Source organism: Sander lucioperca, chromosome 8 (genome assembly GCF_008315115.2).
Source record: "Sander lucioperca isolate FBNREF2018 chromosome 8, SLUC_FBN_1.2, whole genome shotgun sequence".
NCBI lineage: Eukaryota > Metazoa > Chordata > Actinopteri > Perciformes > Percidae > Sander > Sander lucioperca.
In genome coordinates, this window is record NC_050180.1 from 26,527,666 (window position 1) to 26,542,197 (window position 14,532).

The following is a 14,532-nucleotide window of genomic DNA, read 5'->3' on the forward strand; positions in this document are numbered from 1 at the left end:
TTACTGATTTGTTTTTGTCCAGCTCAGTGAGCCAGTTTCTGTCTAATTTTAAACCCAAATGTGAACTGTTCCCTAACTCTTCAGATAATAAACAAGTGAAAGTGAGTCATCTGTCAGCAGAGAGCTGTTTCTGTCTGCTGAACAAACTGAAAGAGAATCAATGATAGAGATTATAGATGAGCTGTAGAGGCATCATGATGGTGGGTTAGAGTTACACGCTGTTCTGGGAGCACATGAAAGAAAGCTGGTTGATACAAACCCAGTTCCACAAGCCATTTACTGTAGAGAGAGTTTACAACCATGTAAATGATTACATTCAATGTCTAACTTTTATATTAAAGACTCCAACATACAACAATATGTTTTATATGTTTGTTTTACCTCCATTCCAGTTAATCAGAAGACAGAACTCCACTCCGGGGGCGTTAGGCTCCCCCGGACCCCAGCTTTGGTAGTCGAATTTGGATCCATCAGACCACAACCACGTACCATCCTGGAGGAGAAAGATTGTTTTAAAGTCAAAGTCAAATCAAGAGTTTTTGTTGTTGTAATACTCATTCAGGCCACAAGAGGATTATTCATGTATGATTCATGTTTTATTCCTCATATAATGTTTAGTTAAATTTAGCAGAGAAAATGTGACTGTGAGCCGGGTACAGAGCACCGTGAAGTGATGGGCCTTTCAGAGTTACTGTCAAATCAAACTGGAGGAAAACAGTTTTAAGCGGACGATTGTTCACGTGGGCGGAACCAATGTGCCCGGCCGAGTTTCGCCCGGGGGTTTAAAAAGGAGACATCGGAAGTAAAGAGAAACACAAGTTGACGAGCGGCAAACGGCGAGAGTTGAAAGAAGAGACTGTTGAAAAAGCTGCCGCGATCGCCAGCTAAAGCATGCAGAACTGATGATCTACAACACCCGAATGGCAGCCGGTAATAGACGGAGCTCTGAATGAACTGAGACTGCTGAAAACCGCTTTTGCTGTTATAGACGTTAGCTTAGCTGTAGCCACACGGTCGGCAGCGATTCAGAGACTCTAGCATCACTTGACCCTTTAATGCCTGAGAGACTTGTCTGCTTACCATATTGATTGCAAATTTGTTTCAACTATTGTAAATGTTTGTCAACTAAACAATGGGGAGGTAGTGTTTGGGAACTGTTAAAAGTGCATACAGCTTCGAGGTTTGTAGCAAACAGGGTGAGATAAAGGGCTAATATGAGCTAACACAGTTACAGTCACAGTTTTATGTAAAGAATGGTCTGGTATCTCCCTCTTCCCCAGATAACATTCTCTCTGTGTTCAACTCCACATGCACTGAAATCCTAGACTCTATTGCCCCTCATCGGATTAAATCTATTAAACCTAAGGCGGACCCCTGGCTAAATGACACCACAAGGGCCCTTAGGCAACACTGCAGAAAAGCTGAACGAAGGTGGAAGAAGGACAATTTACACATATCACTGGGGTTACTAAGGGACAGTCTAGCAGCATACCAGAAGGCTGTGAAGGTGGCAAAGATGCACCATCTCTCTTCCGTCATAGCTAGCAGCTGCCATGAACCTAGAGTGTTATTTAATACTATTAACTCTGTTGTAAATCCATGCACCTCTGCTCCGACAGATGTTTCAATCAGTACATGTGAGAAATTTCTCTGTTATTTTATCAACAAAGTAGCATCTGTCAGGAAAAATGCCAGTGCTAATTTTAAAGTGTTTGTACCTGCTTCTCCTGCACACTCAGCTGTGTTTGAGGAATTTAAACCACTTTCACTGACGTTACTTAGTGAGGTTGTACAACACATGAAACCCACCAACGGTCCCCTAGACATTGTTCCCGCCAGAATGGTGAAGGAGGTTTTTAATAGCACCATTGGGTCTAGTCTTCTTACTTTTTTTAATTCTTGTCTTAGTTTAGGTTCTGTCCCAGCTGCCTTCAAACATGCTGTGGTCAGGCCCCTACTTAAGAAGCCTAATCTTGACCCCACAGTGTTGTCAAATTTTAGACCAGTCTCTCATCTGCCTTTTCTTTCTAAGGTTTTGGAAAAAGTTGTTTTCATACAGTTACAAGCCTTTTTACAGCAGAACTCTGTGTTTGAAAAATTTCAATCTGGTTTTAGATCACGCCACAGTACTGAGTCTGCACTGTTGAGAGTACATAATGATATTGCCTTGTCTGTAGATGCCGGGAATCCTACTGTTTTAGTGCTCTTGGACCTCACAGCGGCTTTTGACACAGTGGACCATGCAGTCCTCCTCTCTCGCCTTGAGCATTGTGTAGGCATCAGAGGTTCGGCACTTGCATGGTTTAGCTCCTATTTGGCTAATAGGAGCTTTTCTGTCATGATTGGTGACCTCTTCTCGTCAGCTGCTCCTCTCTCTTGTGGGGTTCCCCAGGGCTCAATTCTTGGCCCCATTCTGTTCTCTTTATATATGCTGCCTTTAGGGGCTATTATAGGAAAGCATAAACTGTCATTCCATTGTTACGCAGATGATTTGCAAATCTATTTGCCTATTAAAGCAAATGACAGTGTCGCACTAAACTCCCTGCTTAGTTGCATCACTGATATTAAGCTGTGGCTTTCAGAAAACTTTCTTAATTTGAATGAAGATAAAACGGAGTGTATTATTTTCAGTACTTCAGGCACGCAAAATGGTCCAGCTTTGAGTTTGGGAGCTCTAGCATCCTACACTAGGTCAGCCGTCAAAAATTTGGGGGTTACTTTTGATTGCAGCATGAAATTTGACAAGCAGATCAGTAATGTTGTTAGAATGAGCTTTTTCCAGCTTCGTCTCCTGGCTAAAGTTAAGCCTTTCCTCAACAGGCACGATCTAGAAAAGGCAATTCATGCCTTTATTAGTTCTAGGTTGGATTACTGTAATGCTCTTTACGTTGGTCTGAATCAGACCTCCATCGCACGTCTTCAACTTGTGCAAAATGCAGCTGCTCGCTTTTTAACAAACACATCTAGACGTGCACATATCACTCCCGTTCTCTACACCCTTCATTGGCTCCCTGTGCGTTTTAGAATCGATTTTAAGATTTTATTGTTTGCTTTCAAGGCCTTAAATGGTCTAGCCCCGGAGTATTTGTCCGAAATTTTAACATTGCGGGAGCACAACCGGTCATTGCGGTCTTCAAACCAGCGACTTTTAGAAGTGCCGAGGTCTAGATATAAACGGTGGGGTGACCAGGCTTTTGCAGTTGCTGCCCCGAGACTCTGGAACAAGTTACCCCCTGATATCCGCACTATTACAGATGTAGCTCTTTTTAGGTCCAAACTTAAAACGCATCTGTTTAGTCAGGCTTTTAATACGTAGCAGTGGTGTGACGATTTCGTTCTTTTGTTTCTCTGTAACTATTTCTGTTTTTACATGTTCTTTCTTTATATTGTGTGATATGTGTTTTTATTCTTGGTTTCGATGTTAAGCACTTTGGATACCTGCTGGTTGCTGTAAAGTGCTATATAAATAAAGTTTGATTGATTGATTGATTGATAATTTAAAATGTATGGTGTTGGTTTAAATAATTGCACTTTAAATATGTTAAATAAGTATGATAAAATGTTTAATTACTACTTTTATATATGGGTAAAAAGTACTTTAAATATGTTAAAATGGGTTTAAAAAAAAGGTTAAACAAATATGATAAAAATGTGTATTTTCTTTCTTTGTGTTAAAGGTTTTTCACCTGCTACGGCTAGAAAAGACAAAACTGTTAAGCAGCTTAAGGACCGACAACAAATCCAAAATACCTTCTTTGGCTGAAGCAATAACTCAAATTGAACTGCTTAACTGTGCCAAAACGAAAACAAGGAAAAAAGGAAAAGAAGTGTTTGGTCATTGAGTGAAATCCAGTTATTAATTCTGGGGTAGATACATCAAATCCCTTTCAAGTGGGGAATCTGCACAAAAATCAGAAGAGACTTGACAGTTACGGTTGAGTTTAGCAGACAAAAAGTGAGCGTCATGCAGTGACGACAGTAAAGTTTAGAAAAACCAAAACGACTAATTAGGATTAGAAAAAAGATGGTGGTTTGGATTAAAACACTCCCAGGACATGGACACCTGTTTCCTGGTGAAAGTCTTGTGTTTTCTCCTTAACTTCTTCAGGACATGAACACCTGTTTCCTGGTGAAAGTCTTGTGTTTTCTCCTTAACTTCTTCAGGACATGAACACCTGTTTCCTGGGTGAAAGTCTTGTGTTTTCTCCTTAACTTCTTCAGGACATGAACACCTGTTTCCTGGTGAAAGTCTTGTGTTTTCTCCTTAACTTCTTCAGGACATGAACACCTGTTTCCTGGGTGAAAGTCTTGTATTTTCTCCTTAACTTCTTCAGGACATGAACACCTGTTTCCTGGTGAAAGTCTTGTGTTTTCTCTTAACTTCTTCAGGACATGAACACCTGTTTCCTGGGTGAAAGTCTTGTGTTTTCTCCTTAACTTCTTCAGGACATGAACACCTGTTTCCTGGGTGAAAGTCTTGTGTTTTCTCCTTAACTTCTTCAGGACATGAACACCTGTTTCCTGGTGAAAGTCTTGTGTTTTCTCTTAACTTCTTCAGGACATTAACACCTGTTTCCTGGGTGAAAGTCTTTTGTTTTCTCCTTAACTTCTTCCAGGATATGAACTCTGCTCCCTGGCTTGAAAGTCCTGTGTTTTAGGAGCCAAACATCCCCCCCCCAACCTCCTCCCTATGAGGATCTTCATGCTCTTATACAGCAGCAGTCAATGTGCTGCTGACAGTAATAAATATGTGGAATACATACATATTACAGTGATTTACTTTTCACAGCTATATGTACGAATGCATCATGAGAACAGGCTGAGAGATGAGCGACATCACTTCCTGTGTGATGATAAAAGTCTCACCTTCACTGCGTCAGTGCCTCCAGTCTGCCATCCAGACAGTTTTGTCTGTGCCAGTCACTTGCTTAATGTAGTCTTTGATGAATTTATGTTCCTCATCTGAGTGGATCGAAGCCAGATGCCCACCAGTGTTCTGGCAGAAGGTCTAATGGAGACAATATCATCATTTTTAATTATTAATTATTATTATTCTATCATCATTAACAGATCACAGGGCAGTTTTACAGTCACAGGGCAAATGTTTATACTTTTAATCAGTGGTGGAAGAAGTATTTAGATCATTTACTTCAGTAAAACTACCAATGCCACAATGTAAAAATACTATATTACACTAAAAGTAAATGTAGGCTACTTAGTTACTGGTATTAGGATATTTCACCGCTGGAAAGATGAATATGAATTAAATTGTGTCATTTATGTAGTAAAATGTGAATTTTAAAAAGTTGGTGCCTTCTAGACCGAGAAAAGCCAGAAAATGTATTTTTGGCTCATGTGGATGGAAGACAACAACTCCCAGAATGCACTTTCTTCGCTTTCCTACGAGTCCACTCCCAAACCACGCCTACCGGTTACAGACAAAGACAGTGCAGTCACGTCAACTCAAGTGTGTTTTACCATTTCAACCATGTACACGACACAATGTTTCACCGTGGCTCATGTGGTGTTTCCCATTTCAAATATATAAAAACGACATACGAAACAGGCTACGTTTAGTGCACACACATCATAGGCTCCGCACTTGGGTCCAAGCCATAACTCTGACACTAGCTACATTTTCTTGATGATACTGACATACTTTCAATGCAGGACTTCTACTCCACCAGAGTATTTTTACAGTGTAGTATTAGTAGTTTTACTGCAGTAAAGTATTAGAGTACATTGGTATTAAGCATACATGTGTTATGATAGAAAGAACTGCTGTACCTCTGCCTCGATCCAGGTCTTTGTCTGGATGTAGAAAGCAAAACAGCGAGAGTCAAACTGAGTCCAACCAGGAGGACAGGAAGCTTCACCCTGTATGAACAAACAAGTCAAAAATAATCAGACTAGTCTATATCGGCAACTGTTTATTGTTGGGATTGTTCTTCCCCAGCGCTGTGGAGATAGAGCTGGCAATGCAAGACTACAATCAGAGCAACCCAACGAGTCAGAGATACTGTTCTGAATAAACTTCCTCTGTATTGCTAAAATCCTGAATACGGGCCTACCAGCGCGTCAAAAAGCGATGCTTGGTCAGGTGTACTGGCAACGCAAAAAGTCTCCTTTAGTGTCTAGCCCTCCGGTGTTTCACTTTTTGTTACTCTGGGTTTAACTGACATGCGGCACAAAAACGGGACAGTTAGGTTTAGGAAAATATCGTGGGTGGGGTGACAAACTGTACGTATGAGTGACATATCTCAGACAGATTTCAACAAGCATCATCATGAAAGATATGCCTAAATCATGCTTCACTTGGCTCCATTCAATTCATGAATTTGAATTGAATTGACTCCGCCCCACAGGAAATTAAATTTGAATTTGAATTTGAATGACAGGAAGTGGAATTAATAATAATAAGTATGGCAATTCAAATAAATTCCACACAGTCACACAACAGAAATAATCTTGTTCGAGGTGAACTGCGCCTCACCTGTAAAGTGGACGAGAGCAGGCGGGAGCAGCCGGGGGCGGTGACAAGTGCTGTCAAGTCGGACAGTTTCGAGCCAATTCCAGCAGCCTTCAGGCTGAACAGGAAGTGACAGAAACACTGTGGTCCGATTCCAATTTAATAAAATGTTATCAGACCCATCTATCAGCTCCTACACAGGCTCCAGTTGTTTTAATTATGACAGAGTAGCTGTTAACATGCTCTACATGTGATCTGTTGCTGATTTTAATTAATAACAGACTGTAGATGATCTGTAATCTGATCAGATTTAGTCTCTCTGACTTCTAAACATAGCTAACAGCCACACAACATGTGTTCTGTACAGAATAAGCCTTTAAATCAGACAAATATCAGTTAAAATCCCTCCAAATCAAAATCAATAAAAAGTTTATATAAAACGTCATCATGTTGAGTCGATTCTGAACCAATCAGCTGTTAGATCAGCTGAGAGGCCAGCGTTTCCCAGCATGCCCCTGGGTCCGCCTGGGTCTTGCAGTTGGTGGAGAGCAACTGCGGCGCCTGGCTCTAAAAACTGCGGCCGCCTTGATCTCGTGAGGTTATCGTTGCCCACTTGTGCATGACGTCAGAGCAAGTCGGGATCAAGTCAGACACAAATCTAACCGGCATGCATTGGGCGGCGATCGCCGGTGATCAATTCTGCGCAGATCTGGCTCACCTCGAACGAGCCTATTGTGTTGAATCCCACATACATTCAGTGTTAGGAAGGTGTAATTGCTTATTGTTATAAGTTACCCATTATAAATGTGGTTTGGATTACTTTATTTGGATTACTTTATCAATGCAAATCAATTTCCTTTTAATTTGATTGAGTAACTAATTGAATTACACATTTTACCTCAGTAATACAACTAAATAAAATTACATTAATTTTGTAATTTAATAACATGATTTCATTACATGTAACTAGTCACTTTTCAACCCTGCATAGATTTTGTTCCAAAATATAGATCACTCTTTAAGAGAAAAAATATTTCTATTAATTCCACAATCTAAAATGAATCGCCTAAATGAAAAAAAATAATTAGTTTGTCTAGTGTTCAATGTTGTTATCTGTCTTGTTAGTCTTCATATTAATCCCCATTGAAGTTCCACAAAAATCTTGTTTGCATTTTCGATGCGTGAAGTGAATTTTCTGGTTAAGACAGAGGGGGCAGAGGGATGGAGGGAGGGGAGGCACTTCAAGTGACACATGTGCTTGCTGGTTGAGATTGCTGTTACAGCCTCGTTTCACTCAGGGGAAAAATGTCAAAAAGACAACAAAGTTTGCTTAACTTCAAATACTTCAAGTTCAAATACGCTGACCAGTCGGATCCCCCAAACAAGCAAAAATCGTTTCCGCCGATCAAGAATGTGGAGACATTACATTTCGCACCGATGCAGTGCATGTTCTGAAATTTAAATAAACATTACCCTGATGTACACAAAGCATTGTTTAGGTTTTTTTAGTCAGAGAAGCTACGTAGGCAGGATCATTTGTTTTCGTTCCATTACCTCCAACCCCCTTTTTGAGTCGCCGGGTCTACCCCCCCTCTGCACTCCGGGACCTCCCACTTTACAAATTAAGCACTGGTCGTGGGTAACTCCTAATCAAGTAGTGCCATAATATAATCACATTTGGCTGTAACTGAATAATGTAACACATTAATGGTACTGTTGTGTTGTGAGTTGAAGGCGTGTTTAAGCCCTTTATGAGCTATATGCCAGGCTCTTGCTGTGTTCAGTAATGTAATGACTAATGAGCTACTATCCATAGAGAATAACAAGTAAGGTAATGCATTATGTTTTGTTTTTTTAAAGTGAATAATGTGTATTAAATGTTCCTGAGTAGTGACCCCAACACTGATGATATCAAATATCAGTAGCATAATACCATCAAGAGATGGTTTTCAAAATAAAAGACTGTCTGTCTGTTAACTTACTTGTAGATGGCTTTTGAAATTTGAAGTAGCCTTGATGGAGCCACAGACTGGAGCACTGCAGTGCTTGCATATGGCTCTGTGATTTCCAGGTGTTTGTGTTGGAATTGGTTCTTCAAAATGAACTAGTACAGATGACCTTTTAGGCCTGCTATTATTTTCCACGTCGCTGTTATTACAGGTGTCAAATCTATAGATGTTTGTAATCTGAAGTTGTAAGGGACTTCTGAAACTTAACAAGTCCAGTGTTGACCATCAAATTGTGTAGAAAAGAAGCTTTCAAACAAGTGTCCACCTCAAATTGTTTGGCAACCATTTTAAATACTTGGTTAAATTAAAGCATTCTGGGAAATGGAGTCATGTTCTATCATGTTCCACAAAATTACAATTACAATAAAACAAACTTAATTATTTGTTCTGTGACTAGAGCTTTTAACATTCATTGCTGGGGAAAAACATGTATTGTTAATGTAATCTGTACAAGTAGTTCAAACTAATATTTATAGAATATGTAATGTAATCATATCTGACATATATTGTAAAGCTTCATTGTTGAAACACTTCACTGAAATTATGTATATGAATTTCTTTGAATTTTTATTGAATTGCAATTCTGCTTCCTTTAATTCAAATTCAAATTGTAATTCTAGATCCTGTTTTTGACATAAATTCAATTCAAAATCAAGAATTGAATTGGAATTTAGGAGTCATTCTCAATTCAATTCTGAATTGTGCACCAGACTGATGAAAGTCTGTTTTCCTCCCTAAGTACATTGTTAGAAAGGGCACAACCTTCCCTATATTTTGATGAAGAGTTAAATCTGTGGATGGTTGAGACAAATAACAACGTGCATGTTTTATTGGATGTGTGGTAGTTTAAAATGTTGTTTGGTTTGGTCATGTGTTACATATGTGAAATTTAGTTGGAGGATATCATTAATGTTAGCTAACACAGTGAGCTCTTTACAACACCGTTATGATAAATTATTAACCAGCACTTGGATTAGCGAGCGTCAAAAGCATCAGAAATGCGTCGAATATATTACTAGCATCAAAACAACGTTGAAATGATAAATAAAAAGTGCTGAAAGTGTTGAAACAAACATTGTTTAATTAATTAAAGAACAGATTTCTTCTCAGAAGTTTACTAACTGAGCAGCTTTCTCTGAGATAATTTTAAATAAAAGAAAATTTATTTTTATTGTAGCTACATACTAAAGTCTGGGTAATGAGCTGCCAGATCTTTTTACTGTTATTTTAGTGATTTATTTCTTAAGAGTGTACTTACATATGCAGTCAACAGTCCGCTGGACAAACAGAGCAACAAAGCAAACGGAAAGACTGATGTCATCTGTGGAAAGACGTTAAACAAAGTCAACAAACTGCAGACAAAGAAATAATGGCAGACAATGAATGACTGCAACTGATTATTAATGAGACATTCATGAAATTAAAGCATCCTGCTAGTTATAAGCGTATTATATAATATAGATATGGTTTATATTTGATTATCTAATAATTAAAATGTCTAATTATTAAATACACCAAGTTTTCTTAAAATAGAAATTGTCCTTTCAATTAACATAAGATTAGTAATTAAAAATAGATAATAATAATGAATTGAAAGATAAATACCTTTGCTGAGGTGGTGATTGGCTGAAACAGAGGAGAAGAACAAGCTGATGACTGTCACTGAAAGAAAATGTCTTTATATAGTTTATCATAGCGCCGTGGCATCTGAAATACTGTATGTCAACCTGAGAACATGTTTGAATCGCTGATTGACATGTTTTTATGTATAAAGGAACAAGGAAACACTTATTATTATTATATTATTGTTATAAAACTTCTTCCAGTAAGAGGTACTGCAGCCAACATACTTACAACAACATACAACATACTTATACTTTACTTCCTTTTCATGCTACTTTATACTTCTACTCCACATCTCATCATTTGACACTTAAAAGTTACTTTTTACTTTAAAAAACGATAATATGAAGTAGTACTAATACTACTAATCTACCCAGTGTTGGATCCGAACCAGTTGAACAGTAAGATCCCTGAGAGGACAAAGGACAATGCCAAAGAGAACGAGGCCTCAATGCAAACTCTGCAGCCTAAAAATCACATTTATATTAGAAGTAAGTTTGAACATGGCCAGAGGATTAAAAACCTACAGAATTTGTAGTTTACACCTACATGTTACCTGCAAGAACACAGATTTCCTATTTGGCCGGGGTCCCTGAAGGCATCTGCGGTCCCTGACCTGGGACATAAAAGCCCTGGCGGCCCTCTGCTCATTATCATTCACTGCATCTTCAAGCTGCTACAGAAGACAAACCACTGCTCTCCATTGCATCTGTGCTAAAGGAAGCACAATCAAAGGTTTGTACTTTAATTAAATAGTTTAATTTACCGGAGGAGTGAACTATTTTGGTGTTCTTGTAACACTTTGGATCCTGTTGAAACACTGGGCATCAGTGATTCATCTCTGCAGAAGACGACAGCGTTTCCTCTAGAAGAGATCGGACAACGTGGACACAGCTCTTACCTTCTCAAGTCGACTGAGATGTGTCTTCACTGCCTTTAGAAGACATTTACAGGGCTCGACGTTTGCGTCGGGCCAACAGCATCATACAGGACTCCTCCCACCCAGCCAATCACCTTTTCACCCTGCTGCCCTCTGGGAAGCAATACAGGTCCATGAAGGCCGCACATCCAGACTTATGAACAGTTTCTATCCATGTGCCATAAAGGAACTGAACACTAACAAATAATAATGCAATTGCAGTCTTTCTGCGAATACAAATGTGCGATATCTGACTTTTAGTATGACTGTATTTATTATATTCATTGTTTTTATTCTGTCTTTTGCCTTTACAAGGGTACTTGTCTTTTTAATTTGTGTACCACTGAGGGTGAGCTGCAGAAAATTTTCGTTGGACAGCTGCTATTCTATTGAAGAAAGACCAGCTGGGGCCTGATGTATAAAAGACTGCACAGCTTTCATACCAGAAGATGGTAAAAAAACTTCACTGACTGTGAGGTCAAAGTGCTGATCGCGGAGGTGGAGGCGAGCCATTTTTTTTTTTGGAGGTTTTTCATCTCGGATAAGCAATAAAAGAAAATGCCCAGAGTGGAAAATGGTGACCGGGCCGTGAATGCACCAAACCATGGCAGAAATTAAAAAAAGGTCTAATCATCAAGAGAAATCATGAGAATAGTAGCAGCGCCACACCAGTTACAGAACAACATGCATCTAAGTGTCCAAATATAATCAGTTTGAACTCACTAATGTAATGCCATTTATTTTCTAAGTGTTAGGGAGGGAGACCCGACTCAGAGGGGGAGGAGAGAGTTAGTGAGGACAGCAGGTGACAGTGCGCACGGATCCGCTGCGCCACGCATGGATGAAATAATGAAATAGTAAATAGGACTACAGTAACAGAAATATGTGCAGAATCAAGACAGTCAAGACGGCCCAGTGTTTGGTGGACCGGGTACACCTTGTTCACTTAATAGCCTACAAATCATCCATGGGATCAATTACGCATCACATGAGTTTGCCCCCCCGACACAGCGTTTGTTCCTGGGGAGATGGATCCGTGCGTCCCGCCTCCTGTACACCATGGATGTCTGAGCCTCAGCAACTACAGACCCATAGACACTATTGCATTTTTCCGTGCCGATCTTTTTGTTGCACAGTAAATTAGATATTTTGTCTATGGGAAATATTTTAAGTATGTTTTTTCATAGACGTCATCAAAAATGATGCCTGATCCCCTCCCGCTCCTACCATCAACTGTCGCCACCTGTTGCTGATTGGCTGGAGTGGTGTGTTTTATTTTGGTGCTTATCCTGTCCCCCTAGTGTTTGTTTGACGTTTACAACCCCTGTGTTGTCTCCTGATACCGGGATTTTTTTTACAGTTTATTCAGGGGGCAGGCAGCTAGCAGATCAAGGAGAGATGCCTACAATTTGAGACAAAAATTAAATTGCGCTGAAACCATGCAGGAACGCATAGTGCATCTTTAAGTATTTATTTTATAGGGAAGTTTACCTGCACTGTCCTTCACGGGTGTTTCTAGGACTTGAGGAGGTTCGGGGCTTAGCCCAGACCCATTTAAATGAACTGAATGCAATGCAAAACTGCGATTGGCTTGCCCAGCTTGTTAATAGCCAGTGTATGTTCATTTTAGCTTCCAGTTTGTAGATGTAAGTTAGATGGCACCAACATTTGGCCTAATCATAACTGGCCTGGCAACCCAAAGGCCAAGGTTTTGTTTCTAGATTTGTGTGGCGACTTATGATGGGGGGTGTCTGGTGTTCCACCCCCTGAAGATTTTGAGCAATAAACACTTAATTTCCTGCATTCTGGTGAATGTTTATGCACCTATTTCTACCTTTTTCTGAATCAATATGCTGGAAATATCTTTATGTAAAGGGAAACATAGATTACAATCTAAATATAAAAGCATAATGGAATATATTGCAATAAGGCTCTCAGGCATTCTGTATTGATTTCAACTATTTATTCTCCTTTGGATCGACTTTTCTAATTATATCTGAGTCAGCACACATGTAGCCTAGGCATCATTTACTCCTCCCTCCTATTTTGCATCTTTTGTTGGGGAAGTAACCTCCTTAAATGTGCATATGACAATTATTCACCTCAATTATATATTAATTCATTTTAATGTATTAATAAACCCCTGGACTTTAATATTTCAGATGTTTGAGCAAGATTTCTGCTCATTTACAAAACTTTGTGCACATTCAAAATATAACTCACCCCATCTGTGTTCGCTGAGGTTTGGAGTTGTGATATTTTGAGAAAAATAATAAAATAAAGTTTTAGAATAAAGTCACTATATTTTAGAAAATAATCCACCTGCACCATAGCCTGCTGTGCATTACGTGATAGCTCTGCTGATACGGTAGATCTCAGACTGTCTGACAGACTCAGAGCCCCGTTTGGGTCTCTGGTCTCTGAATGAGACAAAGTTTAGGGAAGTGGCTGAACGCTGCTCTACATCGGAGGTGGAAAACCAAAACTACGGCAGAAATACACGGAGCTCAAATGTGACACATCTGCTGCAGCATGTCGACAGCAGAGCGCGTCCTTTATAAACCTGAAGCTGCACAGCTTTTTACAGCGAGAGTGGACACTAAGAGACCCACAGGTCTGCTTCAGAGCTCCGTGTGTTTGAGTCTGAACCGTAGACTGGAAACGTTCATTTGTCAGTCAGCCTTTCAAAATACATTCGGGGCTACACACAAAACATTTGGGGCTAAAGCCCCGGCAAAATCAGCTGACATCGCCTCTGCTGTCCTTTACATGCCATAACACTCAGATTAAGTACTTTTTTGCTGCAAAAAAATTATGTTTCGTAGTCTTTATGGTTAGGATTTGACAGCACTTTCAAACATAAGAGGAGAATAAGCATGAGCATGTCAAATGCCATGGCAAGCCAAAACAAAGGGAGCACGGGCCAAACTTGGCCCCGAATTGGGCGGCCTTGGTTTTGAGTGTCTGATGTGTGAACACTGTGTCACATACCTTTGTTCAATAATTGCCAATGGACAGGTTGGTGCTTTTGGCAAAGGAACAAGGAAACTTCATCCAGGTGTGTATGCTAGGTAACAATGGTACATTGTTCTTTTGACATAATAATTAATGCAGCCCAAGTCAGTTCACATGAGACATAACAGATAACATTAAACAAGAACTTCAAATTACACCTTTAAACAGCAACACAATAAAACATGAATAGGGGAGTCAATATATAATTTTTTTATTAATACAACCCTTCTACAACATGACTTCAGACATGTAGAAATATTTAAGGCTCAGAATGAAAAACTGCTCTAAACTTCTTCTAACACTTCACTTTAAACAAATAATGGAAAACATTTAAAAGTGTGCACGGGTTGGTCTAAATGTGGCTGGATAGGGCAAACCCCAGCAGTGGAAGAAGTATTCAGATCCTCTACTGCAGTAAAAGTACTAATACAACACTGTAAAAATACTAGTAAAAGTCCTGCAGTGAAAATGTTACGTCAGTAAAAGTCTGTAAGTAT

At 39.5% G+C, this 14,532-nt stretch overlaps 1 pseudogene; it reads right to left on the reverse strand.

The window, feature by feature from the left end:
- Positions 1–72: 72 nt before the first annotated feature.
- Positions 73–10,187, reverse strand: LOC116036689 (annotated as a pseudogene).
- Positions 10,188–14,532: the final 4,345 nt, after the last annotated feature.